We start from the raw sequence: 14,295 nt of genomic DNA on the forward strand, positions 1-14,295 counted from the left end.
AAATGAGGTCAAGGTCATATGACACCTGCCAGGTAGACCTGTACACCTTACAACCATTCTATACACAAAATATAGAAGACCTATTGCTAACAGTATAAGAAAAACAGACCAAAACACAAAACTTAACTATAACCACTAAACCATGAAAATGAGGTCAAGGTCAGATGACACCTGCCAGTTGGACATGTACACCTTACAATGCTTCCATTCACCGAATTTACTAGACCTATTGCTTATAGTATCTCACCAAAACTTAACCTTGTTCACTGATCCATGAAATGAGGTCGAGGTCAAGTGAAAACTGTCTGACGGGCAAGAGGACCTTGCAAGGTACGCACATACCAAATAAAGTTATCCTATTACTTATAATAAGAGAGAATTTAACATTACAAAAATTTAGTAGTCACTGAACCATGAAAATGAGGTCAAGGACATTGGACATGTGACTGACGGAAACTTCGTAACATGAGGCAACCATATACAAAGTATGAAGCATCCAGGTCTCCCACCTTCTCAAATATAAAGCTTTTAAGAACTGAGCTAACATCGCTGCCGCCCCCGGATCACTATCCCTATGTCGAGCTTTCAGCGACAAAAGTTGCAGGCTCAACAAAAAAACTGCCCCAACCTGGATTACCAAATCGCCCCCACTTGTGAACCGTGTTAAATCCCGTTAATATTACTCCTGCCAACTGGTCCCACCTAATGGAAATCGGTGAAATCTAGATAAATATATTATAAACCAGGATGAATTTAGTAATGCCAACTCACCCCACTTATGGAAAAAGATGTTATCCCATCGAATATAAGTTCAATTCGATATATATTGCATTATGATACATTTAACAGGTTTCTTTTCAATTGTTATGCAAATAACTAAGCTTCAAAACTTAAGTAATTCTTCAACAATCAGGTTTTTTTTAGAATTATAATTTCAGTATATCAATAATAGTACATTTGTAGTAAGTAAATTAATTTTCGGTTTGTTTGTATTCTGTGTACATTAGTTTTCATTAAAGTGGTGCGAGTTTTTATTTTTAATTATATATATATTATTAATCTAAATATTACCGTTTTTTTATAAGTAGGGCGAGTTGGCAGGAGTAATACATGTATTAAACATGATTTAACCAATTTCACATGTGGGGCGATTTGATAAATCAGTTTGTGGCGGTTTTTTAAAAAGTGGGGCGATTAGCCAGTGGGGCGACTTGTCCTGCTTCCATTTGAAGGCCCCCTTGAAGGTTTTGTATGACTATATGAACTATCTTTCATGTAAAACCCCCATGTGCATTTTGAAAAGTTGGCAGATATGTTTCTAACTCCAGGCAAAATCTACTGGTATGAATGAAAAAGAAGTTTTCAATTAAGGCTCTGTGGCCATAACAGCTGTCTCATTAGCATTTTAACCACTTCCAAAATTTGCAATTAAAACAATAGAAGAAAATTATTCAACGCAAAAACAAAACTTACTTGTAAATATGAAATTCTCTTTACGGTATGAGTTTTTCTCATTGTTTGAGATTGTACAGTAGTACATGTACCTGTAACTGCTTATACCAATTTCTTATTCACTTTTGCTTGATTAACTCACTAAATATCATATACATTGTACCACATCTCCTTATTTTTATAAGCATTCCAATAACATGAACAATTGTAATTCAATTCTTTATACCAAAGCAAAATGAACTGCACCACTTTCATTCACTAGTATGCATCTTTTGGCAAAATACAAGTTCTTAAATGACACAATATATATTTATTGATAAAAAAAAAAAAAATTTAGTATACAACTCTATAAACAGGTATAAAAAAACACAGACATTGATGGTATTTGAGTAATTCCATATGTGAAGCTCAACATAAGCTCGTCAGTTGGTGGTGGACAGTTATAGTTCCTTTCTGCAGGCTAGGATGAATGACTTTTCAGGAAAACCAATTTCACAAATCAAAACTTTCCTCTAGATTTCTCCTACAATATTCATCCAGTTTAGTTCTTTTGTTTTAATTGGACACCGTCCTGATTTTTAATTTTGCAAACCATTCAGTCTCTTGCTTGCAAATGGTGCACGAAATTAAGATGGGTATGGCAGTAGACAAGTCTCTTTAAAGTGGGTTTGTGCCCTGAAAAAAAGTTTTATAACTTATTTTTTTTGAAACTTGTCAAACACACATACCTAAATAACTATAACATAGAAGAGAGCAGCATTCGTGTCAATGTTTTGTTCCTGTTTACATTGTCATTGATATTTTTTTCAGAAAGCCTGAGGCATAGCTCATGAATTCCTGTCATTACATCCTAAATTAACATAATTACTGCTAGAATAATTATCAGTATGATATACGTACACTATCATTGTACAGCCTAAGTCTTCAGTATATATAATTGTTGCATTCATTCACTCCTGTGTTCAGTCGTTCAAAAATATCTAAACATCAACAAATGAACTTTAATAATAATAAGGACAAGAAAACACTAGAAAAGATACGTACATACAACCCGTGTTTAAGTGTATTTGAGAGAAATATATCGGGTTAAACGATTTATAAAGGAGAAATATATCTGGTTAAACGATGTATAAAGGAGGAAAAATTGTAGATATTGCATTACGATGCTTTCTACCTAATAGCACGTGGATATGTTTACATATTTAGACTTGACCTAGTATGACCCGTACCTTGTGGGTCACCGCCGTCGACTAGACTACAGTCGTGTATAAGACAATAAAAAGCTTAAGCCTGTACTATTTGTGTGAAGTAAATGTGTTTGTTCTGTACATTTAAATTGTTTTACCTGATAGCAAGGACGTATATCTATCCGTTTCCTTCTCAATTCACTTTGTCAAATTCTTCGAGCTTCTTCAAAACATACGTATTACTGCCCCGGAAGTGAGAAAAATATGAGAAATCCTCGTAAAATAATGCTATTTTCAATTTTGTGGAATCCATTTTGTTATATTTATTATACAAAGATAAAAAAAAGTTACGATTAATTATGAATTTGCATATCATTATACGGAACGTTTATGGACTATTTTTTCCATAGCTGTAAAACGGTCATTTTGGCGGGAAATCATGTACACATACACACGTAGATTGGCTGGTACCCGATCGTAATGTTACACATCACATACACAAAAAGCTAAAACCCGGAACGTAGTACCGGGAACCAGGATAATACGTAGACAACATACACAACTAATACCGAAATTGAAAACGCTTCACAGTTTCTCGTTCATAAACCGAATTCCGCTTTGAATTATAGAAGATGCAATATTAATCATGTTCAGTCGACTTTTCATTGTTAAATCAACATCTGAACTAAGTAAAGAATCTTTAGATGTCAGATAACACTCGAAATTGACCCGACCTCTTTCCGCACGGAATACACATAATGATAGTTTGTAGTCAGGTTGACTGCTTATAATGCAAAATACACACTCATAACAAGTTCTATAAAACAAACAAAACACACTGATCGTTTCTTTAGTCCCCAATGTAAATGAAAGAAATAAAAACCATATCATACCATAAAAAGAAGAGGAGAAATTCGAACATTTCCGGATCTATTTCTGGCCAAAAGACCCCCTGCAAAGATTGCGTATGAAAAGATGAACCTCATGACTTAAAAGTCAGGCCTTTAAGCACTGCCTTTAAAAATCTCCTCTATCCAATATGGCCGAACTAACCGTGGAGAGCCCTATCATAGTATATATGTATGTTCATAGTATACAGAAAAACAGAAGGAATGAAAATCGGTATTTGGTAAAAAGGGGGAGGGCACAAAAAATGTACCCAGTCCCCAGGTACCTTTGACTTTTGATACCTCTCCTGAAATTCTCCAGTTATATATTTTTTTACAGTTAACATACACTCTATTTTACCCGCAATTTCGCGAGTGTGTTCTAGTTTCTTCAATAAAAGACAGCCATTTCAGGTGTCCACATTCACCATTCTTCAATCCTAAAAATCTAAAGACAAAACAAAACCCCTTCCAACTTCAATCAAACAACCTCTTGTCATAATGAAAACTAGTGATTGATTCCTTTAACTTACCATGAACTGTAAGATGTATGTCAGAACTGTTCCATGTTCCATATTCATTATAAGCAAAACAAATATAACTTCCTCCATCGGATGTTTCAACATCAAAGATGGTCAGAGATGGTGTGTTGTTATTACTGCCACTGTATTTTTTACTCATATTTGATAACATCTCAGAGTCTATGGCTAATACTGAAGATTCATTGCTATGTTCAGGAATCATCTCCCAGTAAACATCAAACCACTCAAGGTCAGGTGCCACATTACAAATCAAGGTTACAGAGTTGCCAATCAATACACTGTATGGTGACTGTGGAACAGTTACATTTAGAGGAACTGAAAAATGAGAATTGTTGATTGAATTTTAACATGGTCCAAAATTAATGTAAACTAGTGCTGGATTTATGTTTCAACACTTTAAGTTACCCTCTGCTAAAGACCACATTTCACATGTAAAACACATTGGTAGTTTTTGTCCTTAGGTTGCAGAACTTGATATTGTATACCGTACATGCTCCTTTGGTATTATTAATCAGAGAAAACAGAACAGGTTTCCTATACACTTAAGAACATAGTCATACTTTTACAATTTTCTCTGAATAAGGAAACCTCAATTGTGTATTTTATATAGAATTGAAATGAAAAACTTGCTTATAGGAAAGAATATCTAATATAAACATTAGCCACATATATTGAGAGCTAACTACTACTTTCCTTACTTAAAGAAAGACACTTTAACTGTCCACATGCATGCACCCTTCAACAATGAGTGAATCCTAAAAATCTAAAGGCATAACGCGTTTCAACTTTAATCAAAATGACCTCTTGTCATAATGAAAACTAGTGATTGATTCCTTTAACTTACCATGAACTGTAAGATGTATGTCAGAACTGTTCCATGTTCCATATTCATTAGCAGCAAAACAAATATAAATTCCTCCATCAGATTTTTCAACACCAAAGATGGTCAGGGATGGTGTGTTGTTATTACTGCCACTGTATTTTGTACTCATATTTGATAACATCTCAGAGTCTATGGCTAATACTGAAGATTCATTGCTATAGTCAGGAATCATTTCCCAATAAACATCAAACCACTCAAGGTCAGATGTCACCTCACAGATCAAGGTTACAGAGTTGCCAATCAAAACACTGTATGATGACTGTGGAACAGTTACATTAAGAGGAACTGAAAATGAGAATAGTTGATTGAATTATAACCTTGTCCAAAATAAAGGTAGTCTAGTGCTGGATTTATGTGTTTCAACACTTTACACTTTAAGTTACCCTCTGCTAAAGACCACATTTCACTTGTAAATTGCATTTTCAGTTTTGTCCTGAGGTTTCTTTCCTTCATATATTATACTATATATGGTGATTTGACTATATCAATCATAGAAAACACAACAGGTTTTCCTAGACACTTTGGCATATAAGTTTTTTAATATAGTTGTCTCGTAATAAGGAAACATAAATTGTGTATTTCATATAGAATCTTAATGAAAATTTCCTTGTATTGAAGACTATCTAAATAAAGCAAAACAGGCTACATTCATTTCTCCTTTCTCAAAGAAAGACACTGTAAGTGTTTACATACACCATTTTTCAGTACTATAAATCTAAAGGAATGTCACATTACAACTGCAATCAAAATGACCTCTTGTCATAATGAAAACTAGTGATTATTCCTTTAACTTACCATGTACTGTAAGATGTATGTCAGAACTGTTCCATGTTCCATATTCATTATAAGCAAAACAAATATAAATTCCTCCATCGGATGTTTCAACATCAAAGGTGGTCAGAGATGGTGTGTTGTTATTACTGCCACTGTATTTTGTACTCATATTTGATAACATCTCAGAGTCTATGGCTAATACTGAAGATTCATTACTATGTTCAGGAATCATCTCCCAATAAACATCAAACCACTCAAGGTCAGATGTCACATTACAGATCAAGGTTACAGAGTTGCCAATCAATACACTGTATGATGACAGTGGAACAGTTACATTAAGAGGAACTGAAAATGAGAATAGTTGATTGAATAATAAGCTTGTCCAAATTAAGGTAATCTAGAGATGACATACTTTGCAACACTTTTATGGTGAGTTAAATAACACCTGTATCACTCTGATTACAATTCTACCTTCACATCTTAGTTTGTATTTAGCCTATTAAATACTTATTTAGCCTTGAGAATTGAAAGGTCAGTTTCCCATTCATACAATAAGAGTTGATAAATTTGGCTTCATGCCATTTACCTTGTCCAAAATTAAGGTCACTTTATTGTTATTGTGATATTGTTAAAGTACAAAAGAACCCTATATTCTGACCAATACTTAAAACTTTGTGCATCTTGATTTAATTCTTAAAAATCTGTTAATGTTGAGTTTTAGGGGTTATTTAAGGTTATATTAAATTGCATATTTTTTACATGGTAGTTTTTTTTTCAGATATTAAAAAAAACTATCTGCTTGACTGTTATAGAAATAGACTATGCTTGCAGGTTATCTATTACACTGTCTTGTCTTTAGTTTACACCAAATCTGACAAATTATTATTTAGTTGCAAAATATTTTAAATGAGACTTGAAATTTTAAATGTGCATTGAACAATGTTGAAGGTTAAAATAATCATATAAACTAGAATGAAGAAACATCTTGGTCCCAAAAAAACATCATCAACCAGGATATAAAATTCCAAATATTAATTTATCATTGTTTATTACACTAATATCAGTTGAAATCTCAAGCCACTGTTTTTTATGTTTACAATTTAGGTCATGTCCCAACAGAAAATCAATATGTGACATTACAATGTACTCTTAGCACAAACACATAAGGTCACTGTGAAATATACAACTAGGGCAAGAAACTATCAGTTATATCAAACCAGTTTGACCAGATGTTTAGTTTAAAACCAGTTTTACTAGATGTGTCCTATATATTGACAATGTAAATGACATGAGGACCTGTATGGGTTTTTTAATATCTGTATTCTTTAAATTTTTATGGCATTTTCCTTTTAACATGTTTAATAGCCTTAAAAATAACTCTCATTCTGTAAAATGTTCATGAAAATGATTTTACTGTATAGTCTTTTTGTTACAAGATTATTTATCAATTATGTACATTGATCATTATATTATCAGTATTGCATTACAGTTATTAAAGTTACCTTTTCAAGTTCACATTTATTATTTATACTTTTGCACCACAGTATTATCTATATTTTATTTTATTGTTCATTTTCTCTATTCTCTATTTATTTGTTGCTATTACATGTATTCTCTATTCTGTAAACCCCATTCTGACCCTCATAGGTAAACTTCTATTGTATGAATGGGATAAACTGACCTTTCAATTCTCAAGGCTAAATAAGTATTTCATAGGCTAAATACAAACTTACTTATCAAGGTAGAAATGTAATCTGAGTGATATCGGTGTTTTTCAAGTGACCATAAGTTACTGTAAATTCAGAAATTATTGTGTGCACTTACTATTGCGATTTTGTCATTTTAGACTTAAATGCAATTTTAATTTTTACTATTTTGAGACAAATCCTGATATGTAAATATTTCTAAATGCGAGTTTAAATCATTGCGTTTACAACTTTGTCTCATTTTTTGCAATAATAAAAACTTTATAATAATTTTTAAATTTACAGTACCCTCTTCTAAAGACAAGTTTTTACATGTAAAACACATTTTCATTTGTTTTCCTTAAAAATACATGGTGGTTTGCTCATATCAATCAGAGAAAACACAACAGCTTTTTTCTAGATAGTTAGAAATAGTTGTCTTTTTTTTTATTTTCTCTGAATTAGGAAATAATAAATTGTGTATTTTATATAGAATTGAAATGGTAAGTTTGCTTGTATGAAAGATATTCATTAACACTGCCAATGACATTGATGGCTTACTACATAAGATATCTTTAATGATGGAAAAGCACTTCAAGTGTCCACATTCACCATTCTTCAATCCTAAAAATCTAAAGGAAAAACAAATTCCAACTTCAATCAAAATGACCTCTTGTCATAATGAAAACTAGTGATTATTCCTTTAACTTACCATGAACTGTAAGATGTATGTCAGAACTGTTCCATGTTCCATATTCATTATAAGCAAAACAAATATAAATTCCTCCATCAGATGTTTCAACATCAAAGATGGTCAGAGATGGTGTGTTGTTATTACTGCCACTGTATTTTGTACTCATATTTGAAAACATCTCAGAGTCTATGGCTAATACTGAAGATTCATTACTATGTTCAGGAATCATCTCCCAATAAACATCAAACCACTCAAGGTCAGATGCCACATTACAGATCAAGGTTACAGATTTGCCAATCAATACACTGTATGATGACTGTGGAACAACTACATTTAGAGGAACTGAAAAATGAGAATAGTTGATTGAATTATAACCTTGTCCAAATTACTGTAATCTAGAGCTGTTCATACTTTGTAACACTTAAAAAACCCTCTGCTAAAGACAAAATTTCACATGTAAAACACATTTTCAGTCTTTATCCTCTTGTTGCTCATCGTGATAAAGTACACAATACAAGGTTGTGTGCTCATAACAATCAGAGAAAACACAACAAGTTTTCCTAAACACTTCAGAATATAGATTTTTTTTTATAAATTTCTCTGTATAAAGAATCATGAATTGTGTACTTTAGACAGAGTTTAAATGGGAAGTGTCTTGTATGAAAGAAATTCATTAACATGGCCTATGCCATTTATGGCTTACAACATATATCTTTTATAAAAGAAAGCCACTTCAAGTGTCCAACTTCTTCATTCTTCTATCCTAAAAATCTAAAGACAAAACACGTTCCAACTTCAATCAAAATGACCTCTTGTCATAATGAAAACAAGTGATTGATTCCTTTGACTTACCATGAACTGTAAGATGTATGTCAGAACTGTTCCATGTTCCATATTTATTAGCAGCAAAACAAATATAAATTCCTCCATCGGATGTTTCAACATCAAAGATGGTCAGAGATGGTGTGTTGTTATTACTGCCACTATATTTTTTACTCATATTTGAAAACATCTCAGAGTCTATGGCTAAAACTGAAGATTCATTGCTATGTTCAGGAATCCTCTCCCAATAAACATCAAACCACTCAAGGTCAGATGTCACATTACAAATCAAGGTTACAGTGTTGCCAATCAATACACTATATGATGACTGTGGAACAGTAACATTAAGAGGAACTGAAAATGAGAATAGTTGATTGAATTCTAACTTTGTCCAAATTAAGGTAATCTAGATTTGTACATATTTGCAACACTTAAAGTAACCCTCTGCTAAAGACAAGATTTCACATGTAAAACACATTTTCATTTTGTATCCTTTGGTTGCTTATTTTGATAAAGTATACAATACATGGTGGTTTTCTCATATTTGAGTTAACACATCAGATTTCCCTAGACACTAAGGAATAAAGATTTTTTGATAATTTTCTCTGAATAAGGAAATAATAAATTGTGTATTTTATATAGAATTGAAACAGAAAATTTGCTTGCATAAACAAGTTCATTAACATGGCCAATGACATTGATGGCTTACTACATATTTCTTTAATAAAACAAAGCCATTTCAAGTGTCCACATTCACCATTCTTCAATCCCAAAAATCTTGAGACAAAACACATTCCAACTTCTATCAAACCTCTTGTCATAATGATACTTGTGATTGATTTCTTTAACTTACCATGAACTGTAAGATGTATGTCAGAACTGTTCCATTCTCCATATTCATTAGAAGCAAAACAAATATAAATTCCTCCATCAGATGTTTCAATATCAAAGATGGTCAGAGATGGTGTGTTGTTATTACTGCCACTGTATTTTGTACTCATATTTGATAACATCTCAGAGTCTATGACTAATACTGAAGATTCATTACTATATTCAGGAATCATCTCCCAATAAACATCAAACCACTTAAGGTAAGATGTCACATTACAGATCAAGGTTACAGAGTTGTCAATCAAAACACTGTATGATGACTGTGGAACAGTAACATTTAGAGGAACTGAAAATGAGAATAGTTGATTGAATTATAACCTTGTCCAAATTAAGGTAATCTAGAGCTGTACATACTTTGCAACACTTAAAGTTACCCTCTGCTAAAGACCAGTATTTCACATGTAAAACACATTTTCAGTTTTTATCCGTTGGTTGCTTATCTTGATTGAGGATACAATACATGGTGGTTTTCTCATATTACAGAAAACACAACAGGTTTTCATAGACAATAAGGAATATAGATTTTTTAATAATTTTCTCTAAATAAGAAATTAATAAATTGTGCATTTGATATAGAATTGAAATGCTTGCATAAAAAAGTTCATTTACATGGCCAATGACATGAATGGCTTACTACATATTTCTTTAATAAAGGAAAGCCACTTCAAGTGTCCACATTCACCTTTCTTCAATCCAAAAAATCTAAAGACAAAACACATTCCAACTTCAATCAAATAACCTCTAGTCATAATGAAAACTAGTGATTGATTCCTTTAACTTACCATGAACTGTAAGATGTATGTCAGAACTGTTCCATGTTCCATATTCATTTGAAGCAAAACAAATATAAATTCCTCCATCGGATGTTTCAACATCAAAGATGGTCAGAGATGGTGTGTTGTTATTACTGCCACTGTATTTTGTACTCATATTTGATAACATCTCAGAGTCTATGGCTAATACTGAAGAATCATTACTATATTCAGGAATCATCTCCCAATAAACATCAAACCACTCAAGGTCAGATGTCACATTACAGATCAAGGTTACAGAGTTGCCAATCAATACACTGTATGATGACTGTGGAACAGTTACATTAAGAGGAACTGAAAATGAGAATAGTTGATTGAATTATAACTTTGTCCAAATTAAGGTAATCTAGAGCTGTACGTACTTTGCAACACTTAAGTCACTCTCTGCTAAAGACAAGATTTCACATGTAAAACACATTTTCAGTCTTTATCCTCTGGTTGCTTATCTTGATAAAGTATACAATACAAGGTTTTGTGTTCATATCAATCAGAGAAAACACAAGTTTTCCTAACACTTAGGAATATAGATTTTTTTTTATAAATTTCTCTGAATAAGGAATCATAAATTGTGTATTTTTGATAGAGTTTAAATGGAAAGTTTGCTTGTATGAAAGAAGTTCATTAACATGGCCAATGAAATTGATGGCTCACTTCATTTTTCTTTAATAAAAAACAGCCATTTCAAGTGTCCACATTCACCGTTCTTCAATCCTAAAAATCTAAAGACAAAGCACATTCCAACTTCAATCAAACAACCTCTAGTCATAATGAAAACAAGTGATTGATTCCTTTAACTTACCATGAACTGTAAAATGTATGTCAGAACTGTTCCATGTTCCATTTTCATTAGCAGCAAAACAAATATAAATTCCTCCATCGGATGTTTCAACATCAAAGATGGTCAGAGATGATGTGTTGTTATTACTGCCACTGTATTTTGTACTTATATTTGATATCATCTCAGAGTCTATGGCTAATACTAAAGATTCATTGCTATGTTCAGGAATCATCTCCCAATAAACATCAAACCTTTCAAAGTCAGATGTCACATTACAGATTAAGGTTACAGAGTTGCCAACCAAAACACTGTATGATGACTGCAGAATGGTCACCTTAAGGGGAACTGAAAAATGAGAATTGTTGATTGAATTTTAACATGGTCCAAAATTAATGTAATCTAGTGCTGGATTTATGTTTCAACACTTTAGTTACCTTCTGCTAAAGACAAGATTTCACATGTAAAACACATTCTCAGTCTTTATCCTCTGATTGCTTATCTTGATAAAGTATACAATAAAAGGTTGTGTGCTCATATCAATCAGAGAAAGCACAACAGGTTTTCCTAAACACTTAGGAATAAATATTTTTTTTATAAATTTCTCTAAATAAGGAATCATAAATCGTGTTTTTTAGAAAGAGTTTAAATGGAAAGTTTGCTTGTATGAAAAAAAGTCCATTAACATGGCAATGCCATTAATGGCTTACTTCATATATCTTTAATAAAAGAAAGCCACTTCAAGTGTCCACATTAACCATTCTTCAATCCTAAAAATCTAAAGACAAAACACATTCCAACTTCAATCAAATAACCTCTAGTCATATTGAAATCTAGTGATTGATTCCTTTAACTTACCATGAACTGTAAGATGTATGTCAGAACTGTTCCATTCTCCATATTCATTAGCAGCAAAACAAAATACTCACAAAAAATTTATTGTTAAGGCCATTCATAATCTTCAGTCTCATCTCCATCACTTAAATCACCATTATCACTTTCGCTTTCAATTTCAGAGTCTGATTCAATATGAATTATTATTTTTTGAATTTCATCCTGTATAGCATCCTTTTGCCAGTATTTTGGTTCAATATTGTTTTTAACATGATTGCATGAATTGAACCATGTTGTACTACTTATCTGTTCAAATCCTTTTTGAATAAGGGATTTCACATCATTTTGTTTGAATGTAGAGTTTTCCTGACCAACAAATCCCTTTAAATTTCCCCAAATAAGTTCAATGGGATTAAACTCGCAGTGATATGGTGGGAGTCTTAGAACTTCATGCCCCTTCTTTTTCAAAAACTCATCAACCTTGTATACAGGGTCAATTTTTTTGGATTTAATAATTTCATATATCTTAGGTTTGGTTTTTTTCATGTCAAATTCAACACCAAGTTTATTTAAAAAGTCAACCATGTCACCTTTTCTGGAATTGGATGTGGGAGGTTTTGTACCCTCGACACGCACACTATGATATGACGCATTGTCCATTACTATTAGACTTTTTTTTGGCAAAGCTGGAACTAATTGTTTTTCTATCCATTGTTCAAAAATTTTGCTGTTCATCTCCGTATGGTAATCTCGTCCGTCCGTACTGATACCCTTAAAAACTAAATCATATCCCTTTACAAAACCCTTTTCACACCCAGCATGCAAAACAACGAATCTTTGACCTTTACCTAGAGGGATTTTTCTGTTTTTTGCATTTTCTGAACTAGTCCATTGATGGGAAGTTGTATGGTTGGTATCAACCCAAGTTTCATCCAAATAAACGACAGTATAACCTTCTTCACGCTTCTTCTTAATTGTCCTCAGATATTGTATGCGTTGGTTAACAATGTCCTTTCTTTCAACTAAGCCTTTTCTGTTTTTATCCACTCTCTTATATCTAAAGCCTAACTCATGCAGAGTTTTCCATAATTTGTATTTTGATAAACTAATTTCATGATTTTTTTCCAAAAGTTGTTTTAATTTTTTTAATGTCACACATTCATTTTTCCTAAATAAATTATGCACAGTAGTTTTTATCAGATCTTTGTCAAACTGATCAATTTTGTCCTTTTTAGTTGACACACTTTTTGACTTCAGGATTTCTTCTGAACCAAGCATTTTTTTAATAAAGCTTTCACTAACTTTTAAACAATGGGCAGTTCTTTTTGTGGTATTATGCCATGAATGAAATGGAGCTCCTCGCTTTGACTCGGCAAGAAAATAGTTGAACACTTTCAGAATTATATCCTTTTTTTCTTTAGAAATTTTTGTAGGCATGTTAATTCCTTTCTTTATTCATAAGTAAGGGAGACAATGCATAATTTAAAAACAATATTTAAAAAGGCCTCTTTTAATAATAAAGGTATTTTGGATTATAATTCATGTAATTTATCTAATTTTATTTTCATTTTTGAAAGTCATAATTACGCTGTGGTTTTTTTCAAGAAAAAGGTAAATATCAAATATATTCTGTAAATAATTATTTGTAAAACTTTTTAGAGCCTCTCCATTTAGTTACTACTGTCACCATGCTTAAAGCATGAAAAGCTTGCTTATATTTTTTCAGAAGGTTAAATTAAGGGTACAAAAAAAGATTTAGTAAGGGGAAAAATAAAACATATGTTTATAACATTTTTTCTACTAATAACATCTTTGTTGATATTTGCAAGTTCATTTATAAAATCATAAAAAAAACTTAGATGATGGTCATTTTTCATAACATGTATAGTGTCCTTTAATATTCAAATGAGTAAAGTCACATGGTACAATGAAACAGGTTTAAAGCACATGTCTAATGTTTTTGTTTTGAATGGAAGGCTGTTACGTTACTCACACTTACTCCATTGAGTATTTAATATCAAAAACAATAGAACTAACATAGAGACCTAATGAGTAAC

General features: G+C 32.0%; 1 protein-coding gene across 1 annotated transcript in view; it reads right to left on the reverse strand.

Annotated features, from left to right (window-relative positions):
• Positions 1-14,295, reverse strand: part of LOC134688340 (uncharacterized) — a 207,478-nt gene that overhangs the window by 70,943 nt on the left and 122,240 nt on the right. The window lies entirely within an intron of this gene.

The sequence above is a fragment of the Mytilus trossulus genome, chromosome 10, assembly GCF_036588685.1.
Source record: "Mytilus trossulus isolate FHL-02 chromosome 10, PNRI_Mtr1.1.1.hap1, whole genome shotgun sequence".
Classification (NCBI taxonomy): Eukaryota; Metazoa; Mollusca; class Bivalvia; order Mytilida; family Mytilidae; genus Mytilus; species Mytilus trossulus.